Here is a 22,443-nt window from a genome sequence, read left to right on the forward strand (position 1 = left end):
CTTCAGGATCATCAGAGAGAAAAGACACTGATTTGAAGCACAAGTTATTCAGTCTTTTGCTGGATTGTTTTGTTGTATTTTATTGTTTTTTGTTGTTTTTTTTGTCTCAAACCACATTCAATATCCACTGTTGGGTTATAATAGAAAGAAGAGATGGTTAAAACAGGAAATTAAAAAACCTTAACTTCTTAAAAAGAACTCTAAATAATTAAAATAGATTTAAAAAGATTAAAAACGACCAAACTGTAAATTAAATAGATTAACAGTATCAACTTGAACTTAAATAGAACTATAACCTAGGTTGAAATAAATAGTATCCTTTGATACCTAACATTAGGTTTAAAAATTCAAACAGGGATTAAATACAATATTTTGAACGAAACGGGAAAACTATTTTAGATTGAATTTTGTGTCATTGTACGTCAACTGTTTGTAATATTGTTGTTTCTTTTCTTTTCAACAAATAATAAGCCGGCAATTTAAACTTATTTTCTGGTCTGTGGTCATTACTACACTTACACATTTCTCTACTCCCGTAGCAGAACCTAGAACTGGTCTTATTGTTTGTTCTATTAGCTGTAAACACATTGTGAGTGTTACACATTTTGTTATGTTTTCGATCCACAACAAAAGCTAATCAACAGCCTGCAAGTTACAGTTTGAATGTCCATACCGCCTTGTGTAAACAGAGCTGTACAGGTTAAGTTACGAGCCTGAGGGACAAACATAATTAGCATGCAACCTTGTATGATCCATGTTTTCAGGATACAAAGGCACAGACAGTCGAGAGTTATGCTGGGTCACTATGGTCTGTCTCTGCCTGAGGCTCTTCAGAAGTCTCCTCCTCCCCTGACCAAAGGGAAAACTCACAGTCTGTATTTTACAACACCAACAAATTCTTTTAGTTCAGACTTTTATTTTTAACCATGAACATAAATACATACCAGACCTACAGCTATCAAGACAACCAGTTATCAAGTTAGTTATGCAATTCTTTTGTATTTTTTGGAACTTTTATTTAAAAGGGGATCTGATTGAAACCTGATGTTTATATGTTGTCTCATTATTAAGTCTAATAACTAATTAGCTTTACTAAAAACATAAACAGACCTACTCACTGTGGTCAACATGCTCTCAATCCCATGCCTCCATCATCTTTGATATCTATAGTTACAGTTCACTCATACAAGGTTCAAAAATCAATAAACATTTATATTGTGACAGTTTCTGAAATGACCACCAAAGATGCAAAGATATGCAATCATGAATAAGTATAGATGATGTGGTTGGATGACTGTAAATTTGTTTTGCTGTTATATGGTGATGCAAAAGTAATAACAATAGTGGGAAACATGAATTTAGCTCATACAGTGCAAAAAATATTGATCTCTTTGTCTTTAAAATCTGTCATTATTCTGGCATTTAGCAAATAGATGTAATCTTGGTAATCCTAACAGACCTAAAACAGAAAAGCTATTTTTAGACTTAATGTCAACTAGTGAGGAAAAAAGAATATTTGCCATGTATGAAAATATCTGGTTTGACTTGAGTGACCAAATTGTGAGCATTGAAATTCCTCTTTGCATGATAATCTGAGGGTTGTATTATGATACTTATAAGTTAATGATTAGAGTGTGATGTTCAGGGACCAACAGTCTGGGTTTCTGATACCGATCCTTGTCACAATAGACACAGGCATGAGTATTTTTAGCTGCCAGTAATGCAACCTAGAGTTTCAACCTAAAAAGAAAGACATAAATACTTCATACCTCATGGTGGGTTATCAATCTCTGCCACGTGGCATTAACAGTAGGGTTACTGATTCAGTTTATTTTCTCATTTCAGAAATGCACCATGGAACCTGCCTGTCTCCACTTCATGCTCCCATTTATCTGTTAAATACAATAAAAAGGATCACCATGAAAAATTTTGACAGATTTTCTTTTTGTTCCTACTTGTATTATTTATAGTGGATTTAGCACCATGAATTTATATTTCACCCTGATTCACACAACAACCCCAACCTTCAGCCACTCTACACACAGGTAGCTGCTGCTAACTGTGCGTGACACCACCGTTTTTATGTAAAGTCATGTTAACACACCTCTGAGATTAGACATGGAGGAGCTGTCAGCCAGCCACCAATCCCCCGGCCTACAGGCTCTTGTTTTACTCTGGACACAATAACAGTCATTTTCTCCAGGTTTATTCCTTTATCTAATGTGACTCTGCCTACAATAAGACAAAATGCACAAAGCTGTCCTCCTCATCATCACCCATCCCTTTCTGTGAGTGTTGAAATAAAAAGACACAGAGATGAACTAATCATGTGAAATATACATAGTCCACCTGGAATCTTCTGCAGAGGGTGTAATCTCTTTTGTAATTTGGTCTCTCCATTTCTCTCTGACTCAGTTCTGCAATCTGATTTCAGCAAACCATCACACATTGAGTCTAAAGCATGATACAAATATGAGTTTTCACAATTAGGCTTTGTCACTCTTAAAAATAACTATTACAATAACAACTTTTAATACAACTGTGTTTCAATAAAGTCAAAATTGAATTCTGTTTGTGATTTTATATATTTGTATGTCCAACTCCAGAGGACTCAGTAGTTTTGTTTCCTTTCACCATAAATTTGCCCAAATTGCAATTAAAAAAATCAATTCACTTAATGGAAACACGGCAACTTAAAACAAAAAAAACTACGTTGTTTGATCAAAAGTTTTATCTCTAAGACAAAATGTTTATTTTTATTTTTCTTTGCTGTATTGAAATGTGATCTACTGCCGGATGTTAATACTGGTAGAAACGACGAAGAAGGCAACAGGAAGTGATAGGAGGATGATGGCAAAGCATATTTTTTAAAGGCTTATCGTGTGATTAAACATATTCACGTATAATTTTAATTGCATAAAACACTGCAATTGCAAAATTGTGCTTTTCCAACATTGGTGGAATATCATCGTTTGTAATGGAAACGCAGCGAGTTCCTCATTTCTCTGGTAATTATCTGGCTTCTGTTTTATGTTTTACAGTTCAGTACATTGTTAAACATTTTATACTCAAAGTTGCTTTGTTGGATTGCATCTGGTGCTGGTTTGTCCCACCACTATGTTTTTTTCCTGTCTGGTATAAATAACCTTGGTAGCTGAGTTAAAGCAGGCGAATAGAGGGGGAGGCGAGTGTTTCATCAGATTAACTCAGCTGTCGTTCAGCTGTAGGTTGGTCTCCACCCACAATAATGACCACCTTGTGATCTGAAGCAATATCCCAGCCCAAATCATTAGTAATGATAGGATTAATAGTAAAAAAGACCCTCCTTCCTTAAAAATATGTCTGATAATTAGTATCGCTCTAGATCAGCAAAGATGGGATTGTTAATTCTTTGACAGATGCTTTAAAGGTTATTTTTCTGCAGTTTGTAGAAAGAAGCAATTGAAATCCCTTTTAATATCCAGCATATTATAATAAAAAGCTAGACAAAAAAGAGAAAAGTATTTCATAATGAATTTGCTTCTGCTGCTTTCATCATGCATCTTTCAATCAGCAAGTTTTGAGCGTCACTTCATCACCATAATGGCAAACAGACTGCACCCGAAATGAGAAAAGTGTAATCCATGCTGATAACAAGGTAAAACTGAACCTGAGCGTAATCAAGCTATTTCAGGCTCTGTCACAAATCACCTCCTGCCTCAGACTTAGCTTCCATGATACAGGAGGAATAATCAGCTAGTCGAGATAAAGGCGGGGTAATCTGTCTTCGAACTGCAGGGCAGCGGGGTTTCCAAGCTGCTGCCATACAGCCCCTCCTTGGGCTTTAAGAATGCAATCCATCATTTAACTTGCTAAGTAGGCCAGGGATTTTAACACAAAAGATAACATAGGTGTTGGGTTATCAGGTATTTTTGAGGACGTGTGTTAGTGTGGACAGGGAATGCATCGTTATCTAAGTCAAACAGAAAACTTACCAAAGATATCACCCTGAGATAAACATAAATACACTAGCGTCAGCTGTTGGCTGGATTCTTATAGGTAGATGCCACTTTATTCTGAGGATTTAAACACAAAGTTTGACATTTATGCTGTGAGAGGAGATCATTTGCACAAAAAACTCTATTGACCCTTTGCAGCTGCGTCATTTAATCATGCGAGGTGCCATGACAGACATCAGCAGTGAGGGATGGGAGTATTGAACAGAGTCACTGAGATTGTTTCCCCAAGTTGTTTTTGTCATTACAATGATGGCTTCTGTTTGTTTGAGTCGAGTTAATTTGTCTGTGAACGTAGGACACCTTGTTGGGGCTCATAGACGGTTGGATTAGAACTCAACCCATACTTCTTCCCTCTTGATGTGTTGATCAATTTGCAGACTTTGCCTAAATTCACACCACATGGTTTGTATCAGTGTCATAAATGGCATGTCACCTTACACCAGGACCAGACTTAAAGCGCCCACTCCCGTTCAAAAACAACCAATCAGAGCCAGGACAAAGGTCTTAGCGCTGTCAATCAATCCTGTGTACTAAATGTGTTAATGGTGGAGAGACACGATTCCCCAAAAACAGTTTATCCATTGTCACTGGTGGCCATGATAACTAGCCTTAGCATTCATGACAGGCTCAACAGTCGGGAAGGTGCTCTTGGGTATCAAAGTGAAACTGGACACTGTGAGCAGGTGATTAATTAGACTGAAGTCTGAAAGGTCAAACAAACTAAGATAAATACCCTATAGGAAAATGGTCAAATATTTCCTTAATCATATTCCTAAAGCTTATTGAAATCTTCAACATTATGGTTAAAGCTGCTAAGGGTGGAACAAGTCCATTATAAAGGCTGTATGTAAAATGGAGCGCCATTAAAGACGTGTGCAGTGTCAGGCTATTGAGTGTCTGAATTCCAGCTGTGATCAGAGAGTCTCAGGGTGCACTTTGCTCTGCTTCTAAGTACAGATCCTACACAGATGCAATTTCTGTTACCAAGGAAACAAATGATCACTAATGCATCTAATCACTATGTGTCTGTCGCCCATTTTTGACAAGATGATCATTTACTTGAAGATTTCATTTGATGGGGCTCCAGATGGGATTTAAAAGCCTGCAAGATTGTGCGAAATTGACAGAAGACAGTTGATTGTATGAAGCTGCAATAGATTTAACCTGGAGTTATGGAAACCAAAGGTTCAGAGGGACTGTGACACAGTGTAGATACAATCTGTAGACTGACAGCTTCAACTCTTTTTTACTAATACTCAGATTAATCATAAATTGCTTTTAGTCTTCTGCTCAGTTTTAATATTGTTGGGTTTGTGCTCTGCAGCCTTCTTTTTCTGATGTCCTTGAAGATTTTTAATGACGTTCAAGTAAGCCAACTGTAACAGCCTCTCTACTATCTCCTAGGACTCCTGGAATCATGCTTGCTGGACTGTGACACAGGTTTTGAAGGCCCCAGGTTTCACAGTGTTCTTACCAGGTCAAGCTTCATTCTTATGCCTCTGGAAAAACAGCTGATTCAAGGGCCTGAAAAGTTCCAGTTCTGAACCCACAATCCACAGTACAGGTGGACGGATCGATTCAAAATGTCGAAAATATCAGTATCAGACCAATGCTAGCTTGGTAAGATCAATACTTTAGTTTCAGATTCCCTCTTTAAATTCTATTTTTATTTTTGTATGTTTTTAATAGTTTCTCTACCCTAAAAAAAGATTTTATTTTGATTTGCTCTTAAGTGCTATTTTTTTTTTTCAATTTTTGTTTAGGAAAATGCACAGAAATCATTGTAATGTTATTAATGTTTATATAAACTTTGTCCAGATTCTTTCCTTTACAAGAAAAAAGAAAACAACACACAAAAGTACAGAAATGTCAGATATTTGACATATCAGGATGCAATATCACACACCTCTACTCCACAGAACAGAATTCCTGAGTGTAAGTTCATAACTGAGAGCAAACAAGCTGATTTGTCTTGTGCTTTTGGGTCGGTGTTGGTGCTGGTTAGGGATGAACAATGTACTGGAAGTGTATTGCAATAACGATATTAGCATTCACGCAACATTCATATCACAAAGGACTGCTTGGAGCACATTTTCTGAACATGCTAATGTAATCTATCCTGTTGGAGAATCAAGACAGAAGATTCTGTCTCTGGACAAAAATGGCCCAAGATGCTAAACGTCAGAGTGACGGAAGCTTAGCTAAGAGAGGAAAGAAGAAAACAGACACATAGACATGTTGAATGTTATTGCTTACATCCAGAAATGTTACGCATACACACAACAGTAGGGGGCAAAGAGATGATTCTTTTACTTGCTATCTGACTGCCGTGGTAGAACACTTCCGTTACCTCCATCTCCAAATTTCATTTTGTTGTTAATTTAGTGCAGTAACCACAGAAACAACAAAATAAAATAAAAACCAGTCACCAATTCAAAACCATTCATATTGTTTTTTACCTCCGTGTTATCTACTGTTATGACAACAGATCCGTTTTCATAACAACTAATTGACAACAGCTCTACTAGCTAACAGAGCAGAGATTAGGTTCAAGTATATCATGTTATAATAATACAAATAACATAATAGTACATACAACAACAACAAAAAAAAAAAAACTTGCAAGTATTTCCCACAATAATAACAGAACATTTAGTCTTTACAGTATTATGTTTTGAGGCTTGATGTTTATTTTCCGATTCTTAAGAAGTGATCACCTGAACAGTGGCTCAATTAGCTCATCAGCTAATTTAAACATCTCTTCTACTGTGACAGTTATCCTACCAGGGAATTGCAGCACATCTACTGTTAAAGTTGATATAGTCAAGCTAGTATAACTCTTGTTATATTTTCTTCAAACTTCAAACTTTTGACTGATCTGTGAAATGTGATGTGTAGTTGTCATAGTTCTGACAAACAATAACCAAAGACTTTTTCTTTTACATCAGGCCCAGTTTCAAGACATTGAATTATGAAGTCAAATTTCTTTCAGTCATATTTGACATATAGAGTATTTTTTATAACACATGTAACATAGTTACCTGACTGATATAAAATGGCATTATGAGGCTGGAAGATCCACAATATTGTCTCTTTATACTGTTCTTGTGCAAGTTGTTTGTTGCAAACACCAAAACATTTGAATTTAGCAACCAAACCTAATTTGCAGGGCAGATTAAATAATTTAGGTCTATCTATGTTCATCTGGATGGATTGTAGGATGGATGAACAGATGGATATATTATTTATGACTGAGTAGAGATTGAACTTTGAAACAAATACATAATGTTTATTTTCAAGCCCTGAAAAAAAAGAATAATGCCAATGCATCCTGAGGTCTAATCCATGATGGTATGGAAAGAATATTTCAAGGACGTTTGGGTGCTGCCTGAGGGGCTTCATTTCAGTGGCTATTTGGTTTCCACCTTCTGCATCTAATCGATACTTTCGGCGCATCAGCAGCTGTTCTTGCTGTGTGGAAGGACCATAACTTTTCAAGAAGTCCAGCGCCGGAGTGATACTTCCCATCTTCTCTTTCTTCTCCTCCATTTCTCAAGGACAGGACAGTTGGGAGCTGATACCATGCTGCAACCTGATCTATATTCTGGACAGACGGTGTACTATATAAAGAGAGAGATAGGCCTCTGTTGAGCATACCTGCCCCACTTTTCTCTAAAACCTCCTGAAGCTTCCACTACAAGTGAGCATCAGATAAAGCTGGATGTTGAGAGGTGAAAGGCTGTGCACAAACAGCTTTCTACTCCAAACATCTCCTTAGTCATTCCAAGGCTGTTTTCACAGTTTTTGTCACTCTGCTACTTTATCTTCTCAACTGACACAGCAATTCATTTTCTTGTACTGCTCCTGTTTTATAAAATTATGTTTAGAGCCATCAACATACTGAGACTATGCTCTTTATTTTCAATATTATGTTCTGGTTTTAAACAGAAATTTCTGTTATTTCCTTAATTTCCGATCATACATCCGCTCTCTGTTGTAAATTAGAGTATTGTTAACATTTATTTCAAACTACTGTGTCTTTCGAACTATAAGCCAATACTTTTCTCCCACGCTTTGAACCATGTGGCTTGTAACCTGGTGCAGCTTTTCTGTGGATTTTTCTTCAACTGCCACAGGACTCTTTAGCAGGAAGTGAAATTCACTTCCTGTTAATGATTGGAAGTCAAAATTGGAAATCAAAGAAGAGAGTGCTGATTTTTATTTAGAACAAGCACATACTAGCAGCAGGCACGACAGAGAAATTTCTCCAAACTCATACCCCCTCATCATGGAAACTACACCAAGAAGTTCATATGATGCAGCTTTTAAATTGAAGGCTATCGATTTGGCAGTACAGTTAAATAGCTGAATTCAACGTGAACAAATCCATGGTTCAGAGCTGCATCCTTAATAGCAGATTTATTTAAGGACGCGTCCTTGTGAAAAATCGAGAGTGGCAGAGATACCAGCGGCTTATAGCCTGGTGCAGCTTATATATGTACCTTTCCAGCTGTTTTTAAAAACCTTCGTGGGTGCAGCTTATAGTGAGGTGTGCTCTACAGTCTAGAAAATACTGTACGCTCAGTAGATGGGGGTTAGGGTTAGGGTTACCCACTGGGAAACAGGGAGCGACTCCAGCTAACCCCAGTAAAGATCTGTAACACATATGACTGGTCCTCACGTTAGCAACAGTAAACTGTTGAGGAAATGTGTTTACTTTACAAGACTTGTGTGTAAGAGTGCATCTAAAATAAATGCTACATGTAGTGCCTTTGAGTCCAATCTGAACAAATTAATAAGTGTTTGCTTATGCTAAGTAAACATAAGGTAATTTTATTTATATAGCACAATTTCAGCAACAAGGCAATACAAAATGCTTAAATGATGTTTGTAAGAGGAACTGCAAACAATGTGAAGTTATTGCTGTTACCCTCCATGTGACATCAAAGCCAGACTGCTCACATCCTTCACTTTGCTCTCTGCTAAGCAACAGATCCTCCCCAGAGCGGAGCCTGGTGGGAATGCTGAGGCTGGTTACCACGGTCACTGATGATGATGAATAAACAGTTTTCCTGTAATGATATATTGTTTCTCTACCAACATCACAGATGCAGCAAGCCAACAATCATGATACATGAGCATGATTGACAGTGTCCTGCCTCAGTGTCTGTTTCTGACCAGGAATGCCGTATTTCTGCAGATGGCAGTAGGACCACAGAGAGAAGGCAAAGGAGCTGAAGTTTTTCATAGATTATCATTCTGATGGTTTATTGTGACATGACAGTTTCAGCAAACCATGTAAAAAGAAAAAGAAAACAGATTTTTATCAGAATTTTTATGTCCAAATGGGTGAGATTGTGGGACACGAAGAGATGCAGCCTTTAAGCATACTATTTTTTGTTTTGGACATTTTTCTCACATGACATTTTATACTTACTGGACATCAGTCAGCATCAGTAAGAGCCATATATTGGGTCAAATATCTACCCATGTCTTAAAGAGACAGTATTACGTACTTTCTACATTTCATTCAATTGTTCCAGGTCCTCAATTCAGTAATCAAGCCAATTGTGCCCACCTATATTTCCTAGACTTATTTATTCCACTCACCTGTTGCTCCAGCCTTTTAAATTTCTATGTATTCTCAGTTCCTAGTTTCTATTTTGGTTTTTTGCTTTTTTGAGAAAATAAATCAAATTAATGCCACACTGTGGTTTGGCTCTCAAAGGCCCTCCATGTCAGCCCCTTTGAAATGTAGGGTTCCTTCACTGAGTTAAAGAAGAATAACACTAAAATGGTGTCAAAATAAGTAATCACTATGATTGGTTGCACCTCTCCTATGTAAGCTCGTCTGCTATTGGAGCATTTTGTTTGCTGCTCGGCTGCTTATGAAAGCTAAGTGCCCACCATATAATCCTGTTAGAGATTGGAGTGTGATTCATGATCTTTAATGGATGTCATCCTATTTTATTCTTCCTTCATTTTTCATGTCACTGTCCTCTGAGTGCAACACTGAAATAGCCTTATACTCTAAGACTTCACTAATGCGCTGTGTGAAATCGCATCGTGTTCAAAGGAATTTCTCTTACTGCTTGTCTGAGAGCAAGACTGGAAACCCAACAGAAGAGCTCTTACAATGTATAGCTGCATGTTTGTTCAAGACAAACTACAGTAGTTTGATATGCTTCTCAGTAAAGATTAGTTGATTTGGTAAGAAACATTAGAATCCTGAAATTAAAGAAAAAAAATGGAAAGAACTTTCCTATTTTTGATCAAACTGAGGTTTTTCCACAAAAACACAAAATAAAATCCAGAGCATACAATGGTATACAAATTCAAATCTGCACATCAATGTCAAATCCAGAATCAATAATATGCCCAAACAAAACAAAAGTAGAGAAAATACCTAAATTTTACCAACTCATTTCACAAAACTTAATTCCAGTCCTCCTGCTGACTTGATATTCTACCCATAATTTTTTTCATATTTCTGCCAGCCATTGCATCTGATCTGATTCAAGTAGTGAACTCATCCCTCTTGTTGGGTGTTTTTTCCCATGGGCTTTAAAAACAACAGTTATCAAGGCTTAATAAGAAAACCTATCTGTACAAATCACTACTGCATAATTAGATTTCCAACCTTTTTTCAAAATCAATGTGTAAATATCCCATAACTGTCCCAAGGTGAAAAGAAAAATAGTTTTTAAACTTTGTACCTAAAAATGAACTGGAGTCAACACACAGCTTCACTTATTAAAGCAAGCAACTTAAGATCAAGCCTAAAATCTGGATGCAATGATAGAACCTCCAAAAACACAAGAAGACAATGACAGTCAACCTTCTGTTACCTGAAGAACATTTCTAGCATTAGGACTAATATCCCAGCAAGATTAAGAGAAACTCATACATGTGTTTGTCTTCAGTTCCATTTATTATTGCAACAGTGTCTTCACAGGTCTACCTAAAAAATCTTGCTGCACCAAGATCCACTCAAGGAAATGTAACTTTCTTCTTTAAGAAATGCAAACAAAAACTGAGTGGCGCCAGATTTTAGTGATTGTAGGATTTCTTATTTTATTTCAGCAAAAGACCCAGAGTAATTTCTTCTGCTAGTGCTAGACTTGTGTTGTGTTTTTCTGGTTGTAGTTACCCAAAATGCCCTGTGCTGTAGTCTGCTTCGTACTTTTGAAGTGGTCTCTGGTCCACTTGGGGTTCACATGCATTCAAATCCCACTTCAACCAAACTGAGATCTATGTTTATAGGCAGAGCTGTGGTTGGTCCACATCACAGGTCAGTCACACATGGACACATCCTGAAATGAACCAAATGAACCAGACTTTCTAGGCAAACGAACCAGAGTTTGATTAAAGTGTACTCAACAGGGCATGTATGAATTACGCAGAATTCCAGCAAAACATTGTGAGGAGCCTCTGGAAGAAAGCCCAAAATGTTCCTGACAAAAACACAAAATGAATTGAAACTTTTACATCTAAAGGAAGGTAAAAACAGAGCCAAACGACCCATTTTGTTTAGAAGGTGATCCAGATGCACAGACGATTTACCAAACAGCAGCTACTTAATGAAAGACTGACCAAACCATGTTTAAGCAAGTTTGTTAACCTACTGTGTTCAATTTTCTTTCAATTTCTGCTTTAGTTCCAAAGAAATTCACACTGAATTTCACTTCCACTTCTAAATGTCCTGTTTGCTTTAGCTGCTTAGCTGCTCCTCTTGACTTGCTGTCCCAGCCTGCAACTAATGGGATTTTAGACAGTCGGTGGGGAATTGCTTTTGGTTTCAGTTCCATCGGCGTTCGATTACTAATACAACCGTACAGCTTGCTTGTCCAGTGAAGCTCACGTTGATTGTTACTTAATAGAAAAACAGTTGAGAAGCAAGTCACAGGAGCTGCGACAGCATTGTTCATCTGAAACATCCAATTTGCCCTGGATTCATCCTAATGCAGCAGTCCTTGTAACTCTGGATTGGAGGGTTAGCTGTAAGACACTTCCAAGTCTCAGAACATGTAGAGGGATGAAAAACAAGTTATTAGTAAATAAAAACAATAAGTAAGAAAATAGGCACCCCAAGATAATTTTTCATTTTCTATCTTTAATTTCTCATTGTAATAAGTTCTTTAGTGTTCTTTCAGTTAGTCCGTGCAATTCCACACACAACCGCTAGGGGCGTTAGAGGTTGTGGCATAGAGAAGAATGAGCACACAAGAAGAATAAATCTTCCAGTTGAATGTGAAGGAAGCTCAACGTGTGTCTCGTCTTTCTCAATAGAAATATGTTTTTATACATATATATTAGATCTCTTGAAGAGTCAAAAAGGTTCTTAAATCGAATGTCAACTAATGAGTGACGTAGTTTTTTTTTTGTGATTGTTATTGTGTACAAAAACGGGACTTGTTCTGAATGCTAATTGGAGCTAATGTTAGTGGACTTTTACGTGTGTGTGAGCTTGCTGAGGAGCTAGCTCATTTGAACTTGTCTTTTACACTTTTTGAAAGAGTTCTCACTCAAAGGACATTATTTTGGTTTCTTTATTTTATTTGATTTAATTTTTCTTTATGGGTTTGTTGCAAAAACCAGATAAGCCATATATTTAGGACATATGTGAAACTGAGTACTGAGGCACAACATTAAAGGAGTGTTGCGCCTCTTTCAGTTTTATATTAAGAGTAGTTAATATGGTTTTGGTGCCGTACCTGGTTCAGTCCTGCTAGGTCTACCCCTGAAGTAGATATGAAAATCTGAAAATACTCAGACAGTCGCACCGCATTTGCTAATCCAAAATGCTTGTTGGCCTTGGAAGGTTTGCCAAAGAAAATATTTTTATTTTTGTATTCATGGAATGTGATTTCATGTTTATGGGACATTCCTTTCAAAACAGAAAAAATAAAGCTTTCAAAAACCCTTCAGTACTGTACATATACACATATATAAAACAAGTTTTATGTGTGAGTTCTATGTATATGTTATTCTCTGATCAAAATCCTACCTAAAGAGTTTATTTAATTCTTTCATGCATATTTGTGAAATTCTTTAATCTTGAAAATTCTTTAATCAACCATTCAGCTTCCACCTCACAGAACACCCGTCCCTCCAGCAGGCCTACTCAGCTCCTTCAGACTAGCCAGCCCCAATTAGCAAACTGTGAAAATGCAAATCTGCTGAGCTCGTTATATAAAATCTGTTCAGTGAAACTTTGGTACAAACCTTGTTAAAGGAGAGGAGCCGTGTTGTAATTGCTTTCTGTAGGCAGAGTTTCAGAAGGAGCAGGAGGTTTTAAAGAGACAGAGGTGTTAAATTAAATGTGTTTCTGAGTTGCTCAGCTTTCACTGTATGTCAGAATTCCTACTTGATTGAGGACAAGTTTTTTTCTTTGCATCTGCAATGTGTGCAAAACTTTGTCAACATTACTAATGTCAACAGAAAGACAACTTAAATAAAAAAACACAACCAAAGTCACACATTATTAAGTTTGTTCATGCGATGAGTCTTTATAAAACCGTTGTCCTTCTACCACTTCCTGTCATCTTTGGTCTTTTCTGCCAGTAATAATCTCCAGTTGTTGATCACATGATCTGTGTAATGTGGGGAAAACAATCTTCTCATCTGAGTGCAATACCTTTTTATCAAAAAATATGAAGTTTCCAAAATTTGCTGTGTTTCTATTGAGCAAATTCATTGTCGTAATTCCAATTTGCCCAATTTGACACTCACTGACAATGCAGCTCCGATGTCTGTTTTGGGTGGATTCAGACAAACATTTTAATGTTGCTACAGCAGAGTTTTGCTTGCTTCCTTCAGCTGCACTGGGACTTCTAAAAAATTGGCTGCTGGGTCTCCATGTGGCAGAACCACAGATGTTGAGTTGAGATCTTTCTGAAAGTTCATCAGCGCTTAATGACTGCACAAATATTTAAAAGTTACCCAGTGAAGTGAAGAACCCTCCTGCTGATGGAAACACCTGAGCAGTTTCATTGCTTGCAGCTAGTCAGAGTTCTGTTAATGAGGGCATAAAGCAGTGTGGCAGCAGAGCTGTATGCTCCCCAGGGGAGAATAAAATTACACAGCGACAAATGGCACACGGAGATTTTTTATGTTAAAATGACAGAAGCATGGTAGAAGACATCTGAACTGCTGGCTGCTTGTAAGGCTGAGTGTTTCTTTGCCGTGTTCAGGACTCATGAGTTACAGTTCTCTGTTCTCTTAAACTGTAAAAAATTTAAGACAGAAATAATCAGCACATAACCCTCGTACAGACATAATGACATACCAAGATAAAAACTTTGCATTCATAATAATAAAATATATGTTGACATGCATATACTCGCTACTAAAAACCTTTCAAAATCACTCAACATAACAGCTTCTAAGTAATATATATGGGCTGAATGAACCTAGTAGAGACCTGCAGGCATAACTGCAATGAAAGGCAGTTCTGGTAAGTATCGACTCAGTTAGATACCAACTTGAGGTGGAAACCTGGGGTCATTTTTATGGATTTAGGTTCTCAGACTTGAAACTCAAAAAGCCTCCTGGCTGTGTTTCTTTTCTGCTGCTTCTTATCACTGCAAATAAAGCAAGGTTGCCACCAGGAACTTAGAAAATGACTATGTAAATTTATATTCTTGGAAGACATGATTGACAATACTTAAACAAGAAAGCTATGAAATGCTGTTCACAAAAGAACTTACATTTTAATAGAGACCATGGAGCTGGAGCGTTAACATTTATTTATTGAGAATAATACTTTTAAATTGAATTTGATTGTTTCAGCATAGATGAATTAAAATCTAAATTGTTTAACATTTCTGCAAATACTAATTAATTATTCTTGGATATACTTGGAGCCCACTTCTGGATTTTGCAAAGTCTGTAATCTGCATACAGCTACATGCTACATGCTACATCCATCCATCCATCATCTATCCATCCATCCATCCATTCATTCATTCATTCATTCATTTTCTGTTCACCCTTGTCCCTAATGGGGTCAGGAGGGTTGCTGGTGTCTATCTCCAGCTATGTTCCAGGTGAGAGGCGGGGTCACCTTGGACAGGTTGCCAGTCTGTTGCAGGGCCTGGTCACATTTAAAAGTAAAATAAAATAAATGTTACTTTGGACAATAAGTATTTGTGCTTAGAAAAATATTCTGAAGGTCCAAAATTCAAGTATTTTCTCTAATAAGTTTATTTAGTTTAGTAATATCTGCAGCTTGGAGCAGTACTTTGATTTTCTGGTTGTGCTTGGATGTTATTTATTTAAGAAATTTAAGTATTTGCCGGGAACAGTGAACGAAAAAGACCAGTCTGTGACTGACTTGTGATGTGGTTCATTTGCATACAGACTATCAAGTTATAAGCACAGACAGAGCCAAGGGGACGTTTTCAGTGTGTGTGAAATTTAATTGCACGTCACACACTATTCTTTGTTTATACAGTGCATGCGCTCACATCAGTCTTTCTACTGGCCCAATGCAAACCTTAAGAGTGTAACTATATCTTGACCTTTATAGTCGCGCTTTCAAAGCCAAGCAAGCTTCCGACGAATGGTGCCATATTCATTGGAAATATTACCTTCATAGTGGGATTCTATAAATGCAGATACAGGTGAACCTGCTCTGTCAGAGAATCCTCCAAATCGACCATTTTGAGTGAAAAGTGCCCCACAAAAATGAGTTACAAAAGGGAAATAATCAGGTGTTGTGACGCCCAGTTCATTGTGTCAACTCTAAAACCTGTCTTTGCCATCACTGTTACTGGTGAATAAAAAACCCTAAAATGAATAAAGAACCCCCGCATAGCCTGGTGGGACAGCAGTAAAGCCTGGCAGCCCGCCATGCTTTTAATGTACTGGGGGAAACCCTGTAAATAAACGTTGACTTACTTTTTCAAAGGGTTTTTGGTGGTCTTCAGTTATAGTAGATTAGAGGCATGCAGCAAAGGTTCCCGGGTTGGGATTGGAAACCACTGCCTCCATATGGAGTCCCTGCTCTTCCTCTACAACACACACCACCTCAAAATACTGTTTAAAGTTCACAGTGTCCCACATAAAGACAGAAAATTGAACATAAACTGTGGATTTTATGTGAATTTTTGAATTTGGGTTTATATTGGAAATTATCATATCCTGTTTATGATCACAGCCTGGGAATGAGGCCTGCTGATTTTGCAATGTTTGATGGCAGTTTATGAGGATAAAAAGTATATAGAAAAAGTGAACATGTATTGGAACATTCTACCAACACCGACTAAATACTTAGGATTACCATAACTGTTACTGACCTGCAAAGAAAGAGACTGATTTAATGTCAGACAACATGACTTTTAAATGCATTGTATGTAAATATGTGGTTTTAGTTGATTTTTGTTTGCTGGTTGAAATATCCCAGCTCAGGCTCCATTCATGCTCCTTCATCTGTGGTGAAGCAAATGTTTTGCTATAAAACCGTCATTTTAACAGCTAATTGTCACTAAATATGGTATCAATGGTAATTTACTGTAGAACAGTAATGCTACTTAACATTAGGCTCACCATGGTAACCACTGCTAACCACTTCATCCCTGTTGCTAAGTAGCCTCTGTTACAGGCTATCAGCTTTTATGTCATATGTTGCACTTTTTATATGAATCAAATCCCAAATTCAACAGTAATCATTTCTAACAACGGCCTTTTGATTGTATTTAGCCTTTGCTAATCATTCAGGCTGCGATTACAAAGAAATAATTCATTAACACATGTAAATCTATATATGCAGAGGATTGAATTAGTTATTTAGTCAATCACATTGAACATAATGTCTGTTTTTATCTTTTTCTCTAATGTGTCTGGGTAAGCGCTCTGCAGGGCAGACTGCAGACAGATCAAACATCCTTTAAGACCCATGCATTATGAGATCATTGTTGGTGTAAAACTGACAAATCAATTGACCCAGTAGAACAGCACAAAGGGATGCAAATCCCATTACATGACATGTAAAATGGATCTTAGATTTGTACTGTCAGATTTTTAACACACTATGAAAGCCAGACCAAATGTTTCACTCCACTCTTCTCTGCAGGATGGATAAACTCTGAGAGCTTCCTCTAATTGGACATCAGGCTGCTTCTGCCTTCAATGCATCTTGGAAATAGAATCCTGCCAAAGTAAAATGTAATTAAAGCTAAAATAAAACATGATGGCCTTCTGAAAGGCATGCCTTTAATGAATAAAAGGATTAATTAATTGCAATGTGTCAAGAAGTGCACATGCAGTGAAATCTAGATGAGCTGAGGAAGGGCGGCAGAGCTCATGTAATAAGCTGTGATATGCAATAGTACGTTTAAATGAGGCCCAAAGAGTCCTGACATGATGCAAGCTTCCTGATTTGGATAAAGTTCACTCCTGACACAGACCCAAATTCATGAAACGTTTGTTGTTTTGAAATAAACTTATTCCTTTGCAGTTCACCCAAACATGCAGCTACAGTCAAATCCAGCAGCAAGATGATTAATGCAAATTGAATGTAGCAGGAATAATTTAATAAGCAGAAAATGGCTGATTTGTAAAGTTAGCAGATTAAGTAAAAAAGAATCACCCTTAATAAACAATTGAAACCTAAGATCTAAATTATTTTCTAAGTATCATTTTTCTTTGTGCAAATTAGTGTTAATAGCAAGAGTCAGCAAACACATTGATGGTGAGGTGGCATGTTTTACTGCTTTCCACCTCGACATGCCTCATTAGTTCTGATTGCAGCGATGAGTCCCTTTGCACCAGTCTTTTAATTCTTTCCCTCTTGCTTCGTCAGGATTATATATGAACAAACACCTGTATTGTCAAATGGGACCACAGATGATTTTATTTTAATAATAACAAAAATCAGTTAGGTTGATAAGTGCAGTAAGAAATGGTTTAACTGTGAGTGAAAACATAAGCTCAGCCCACAAGGGACATGTATCAGGATGGCCTTGCTTTATGTGGGTTATACACTGTAGAGACTTTTGATCCATTTATCTTTATACCGCATTGGTTCATGACTTGATTGAACTCATTTATACCAAACATCTGCTGCAAGAATGATAAGCAGACATCTTATTTCAGAATACTGTCAAGAGTTTATTTGGTACTATGAACTTGAAGTTAACTGTGCTTATTTTGCTCAGATACAAATTTGCAAACCAAAATTGTCAATAGCTGCATTTTCATTAACCTTAAAATTGCGCAAAATTGGAATTACAAAAATAAATTAGAAAACCAGAAACAAACAAATAAAAAATAATTGATAAGTGTTTGTAGGATGAGAAGGTTTTTTGGCTGTATTGAAGTTAATGTATTTTGCAAAACTACAATGGAAACACTTTTTTTCCATCATGAGTCATGTCATCAACGAGTGAATGTTACTACTGGCAGAAAAGACAAAGATGACGACAGGAAGTGACAGTAGGATGGTGGTGCAGCAGGTTTTTTAATGGCTTATATGAACAAACTTAAGAAGTTTGTTTTAATCTCATGGGAACATGTAGGAGAAAAACTGGAACATGTTGCAGATAATTACAAGACATAATTTCAGTCACAATAAATAAACGTAGATATGGTTAGAAACACCTCAAGGACAAATTCATTACTAGCAGATAAATGGGGAACAAGATGAAAATATTTCCTTCCTTTTCAATTTCAGTAGGTCAGCCATGTTTTTCATGGACCAAAGAAACTGGAAGCATGTTTGCATTTATTCAAACCAGTAAGTGCAACTCTTCCTGCTCCAGTTTTCTGGCTTTTAAAATGCAAATATCTTAAATGGCACCAATCACATTTAACTGCACTTTAATCGGAGGAGATAAGTACAGCTGTCTTGATTTGAATAAGCTTTTAAACCCCCACATCATTGTGCTGCAACAGTATGGCAGTGTGCCATAGATCTTACCATGTCAGCATCCTCAACACCTCTGTGAAGGTTTTGGAGCATCCATGGCTGAGAGTAGAGGGATCATCTCTGCAAACAGGGTGAGGGCGTTTAATAGGATCACTTGTTAGCAGACACCATGCTAATGTCTGTTTCAGGTTGTGGGAGCTGCTGAATGGGAAAAACACAAGGATTAATAACCTAAAATATATGCTGGCCACATATAAAGGCACACATGAAGGGGATGTGTTGGAAATCTTGAATCAAATTATTTTTTTCTGTGTAACATAATATCACACTGAAATATTTATAAAAATCCAGGATTTAATTCCATTGCATTTATTCATGTTAACAAAAAGCCAAAACATTCTTTAGATGGGAATTAAAAAATAATCATAATTGTGTTAAATTACTGATAAAAGGGGAAATATATAATATTATATATTTAGAATATATTATTATATTAATATAATATTGATTTGATATCCACAGATTGTACAGACCTGCTGGGAAAATACCTGTCAAGATATATGAATTTCATTTTTCTAACTGAAATGTTTCTCAGTTGAAGCTACTTGAAATTGGGCATGTATAATTTTTTACCCTTTGTTTATTTGTAGAGCATGTGGTTAATTAAATAAATGTTGGTCTCATCTCTTATTGTGTGAAAATGTTATAAATAATTACAAAATTACAAAAGTGATATGTAAATTGTTTCTAGTTTCTTTTGGGTTTTCTGAACTGTTGACATCAGATTCTCTTTGCTCAAAAGGATTTGTTAAATTTACCCAAACAAAATGAGTGCAAAGTTTGGTTAAAACGTTCATTATCTCATGACAGTATAATACAGGGGTGCCCAAAGTGGGTCCTGGAGGGCCGGCATCCTGCACGTTTTAGTTCTCTCTTTCTGCTATTAATAACTGGTAATAACCTTTCCAGCATGTCAATGTTCTTCTTAGGCCTCTAATGATCCATCATTGGATCCAGGTGTGAGGAGCTGGAGGTCACATATACTGTCATGACATGGTGACAGTTTTAACAAGAAACATTTTTTATAGAAGCTCTGCAGCTTTAATTGTACTTCACATTTATACAGATTTTTGCATTTTTTCATCTCATGAAATCCTAATAAAATACAGTGAAGTCTGCAGCTGGAATGTGACAAAAAGTCACAAAATTTGCAAAGAATTAAATCAGGGCTGATGCCACTTCTTCCATAAAAAGCAGTCCCACTGAAGTCCTGGAGCTTAGAGATGTGAATCTTTTTTTCCTTTTGATCTGTAGACACCATCATTCTTTTCATGTCCTAAACAATAATTAAACTTTGCACACTCTCAAGAAGAAAAGCTGTGTTTTTCCTTTGCTAAGTGCCACAGCAGGGGTCAAAAAGCGAAAAAGCTCTTTTCTCATCTGCAAACAGAGGATAAGAGATACAGTGTCCCCCAAATGAGGTCTGCAATCCCTGTATTTTGAATTACTTCCTAATCTTTTTCTCCAGCTCCCCTGATTGCTCCACTTGGAAGAGAGCAGAAAAGACAAAACAGGAGACTGGAACGGATCCAGAATCCAAGGCACTGTCTGCCATTTTGTGGCATATTTGGACTGAAAAAGAAGGTGAAATAATGTTCAAAATAATCTGCATTGAGCACAATTATAGTGACCTCAATAAAGTGTGACAGGACAGTGAAAGATTTTTCTGTGAAATGTGTTGAACTGGATCAGACTTCCTACAGCGTCACAATCCACTGTAGCTTTAGCAGCAGAATGTAATCCTGTTAGACATAACATGACACAACAGGCCCCATCTTGTGAAACAGGTTTTTATTTATTGCTAGTTTTTTTAGGTGAAGTGGAGGTTTCCATGCACCCTCTGTGCTGGATTACTAATTGATGATGTTTTACATTGCAAATGAGTCATTCATATTAGTGTTGGCTCTCACTCAAAGGGAGGGTGCAGTGGTCTTATCCAGCCACTGCAGGAATTGATTAGCATTGCACAGAGAGTGAGTCTTGGCAGCATCAGACACAAGCATGCAAATTCGAGTGAATACTGGAGGATAGCGAGGAGGATGTTTGTTAGTCTCATAACGGGGATTTCCGACGGGAATGCTTCTTCAAGACGTCAAACGGAAACCGGTCTGATCAGGAGAAAACGTTCCACCTCCTATTCAGCGTGTGGCAGTGCTGTCTGGCGAGCTGCTTCTGCAGATTATTTCATTATAGGAACAATGTCAGCCTTGATGCAAGAGAAGATGGTGGAAGGTTATTTTCATTTTTCATTCAGTTTTCCTGCATCATTATAACGGCCTAAAGCTCCAGCCGCCCGTCACGCCGTCACCATGTTGTTTCACTGTAGCGAGATGTGTGGTGCTCTCTTGGCAGGTTGTGTTTGTCTGCTCACAAGCTGCAGTCATTAGTCCTGGAGAGGGAGCTGAGCTCTGACTGTAGTGGATCTAAACGTTTCCATGACACCACAATAAACGCTTCCTTGTTAGCGTGAGTCCATGGTGTCGAGTGCAGGGATTTGTCACTGATGCATTCCAATAAATAACTTAAAGTTGTTCATATTTAAAGTTTTAAATTGAAAAAGAACAAACAAAAACACTATAACTAAAATCTAACAACTGATTGTCTTTTCTTTATATGCAGGAACCCAGAATCCACCTCTCTGCTTTGCCTTACCTCCTTGCCTCAATGTTTATAACTTCTTCTTTGCTGATGCTGGTGAAACAGCAGGGCAATCAGCCTACGATTCAAAACCTGTTCACCCTGTAAGGCATTGTTCCAGATAGTTGGAGAAGTAAGGATTTCAACATGGCGATGACACTGTTCATAGTTACTTTCTGTCTCCTCTCACACCTGCAACCCATTTCTAATCAGCCACCTGGTCCTTGTTCAGTAATTAACCTCCCCTCTATACAAACATCTCATCCTCAGTTTCCCTGTTTCAACCCTGCTGGTGTTTTAATCTGGATTCCTGTTTTTGCTCGACTCTGGCTCCTTGCGGTTTTTGTTCACCGTCACAACATAACATCATGACACAACTGTGACATTTTCATTAGATAAATCCAAAATGTTGTTCTGGTAAAGCAGCTGACAAAATACTAGAAATTTGTAAGTGCAGCAGAAAATGAGGATTAAAATCCCCCAAAAAGCCACAAATGCATTAGTGCGTTGTCTACAATTATAGTTTTCACCTCCTTTTGGTTTAAATACTTTATATTTGCATGTTTTTGAACAGATGAACATGGCTCCTTAAGGATCTAGAAAAATATCTTTAAATGTAAGCAATATGTCACCAGAAAGCAGTGTCTCTGAGGTGTTGCCTTAAAATACAAATGTGCCTCTTGTCATATTTGTTATTGTGGATTATGTCGTTCCTTTGTTTTCGCATAGTAATCTTTATATTTGTAAACTTCTAAAATTCCTAAAGGAATTCTCTCATTATTTTGGTATTTTATATATAAGACATATATATATATATATATATATATATATATATTTTTTTTTTTTTGGGACCTTAAATGACCTTGACAACATATCTAA

At 37.1% G+C, this 22,443-nt stretch overlaps 1 long non-coding RNA gene across 1 annotated transcript; it reads right to left on the minus strand.

Annotated features, from left to right (window-relative positions):
* Positions 1-20,701: 20,701 nt before the first annotated feature.
* LOC122826928 lies at positions 20,702-21,759 on the minus strand. Its single transcript, XR_006369893.1, has 2 exons — positions 21,580-21,759; positions 20,702-21,099 (listed from the first exon to the last, which is right to left on the minus strand). It is a non-coding gene; the product is annotated as an uncharacterized LOC122826928 (long non-coding RNA).
* Positions 21,760-22,443: the final 684 nt, after the last annotated feature.

This window comes from Gambusia affinis, linkage group LG24 (genome assembly GCF_019740435.1).
Source record: "Gambusia affinis linkage group LG24, SWU_Gaff_1.0, whole genome shotgun sequence".
Classification (NCBI taxonomy): Eukaryota; Metazoa; Chordata; class Actinopteri; order Cyprinodontiformes; family Poeciliidae; genus Gambusia; species Gambusia affinis.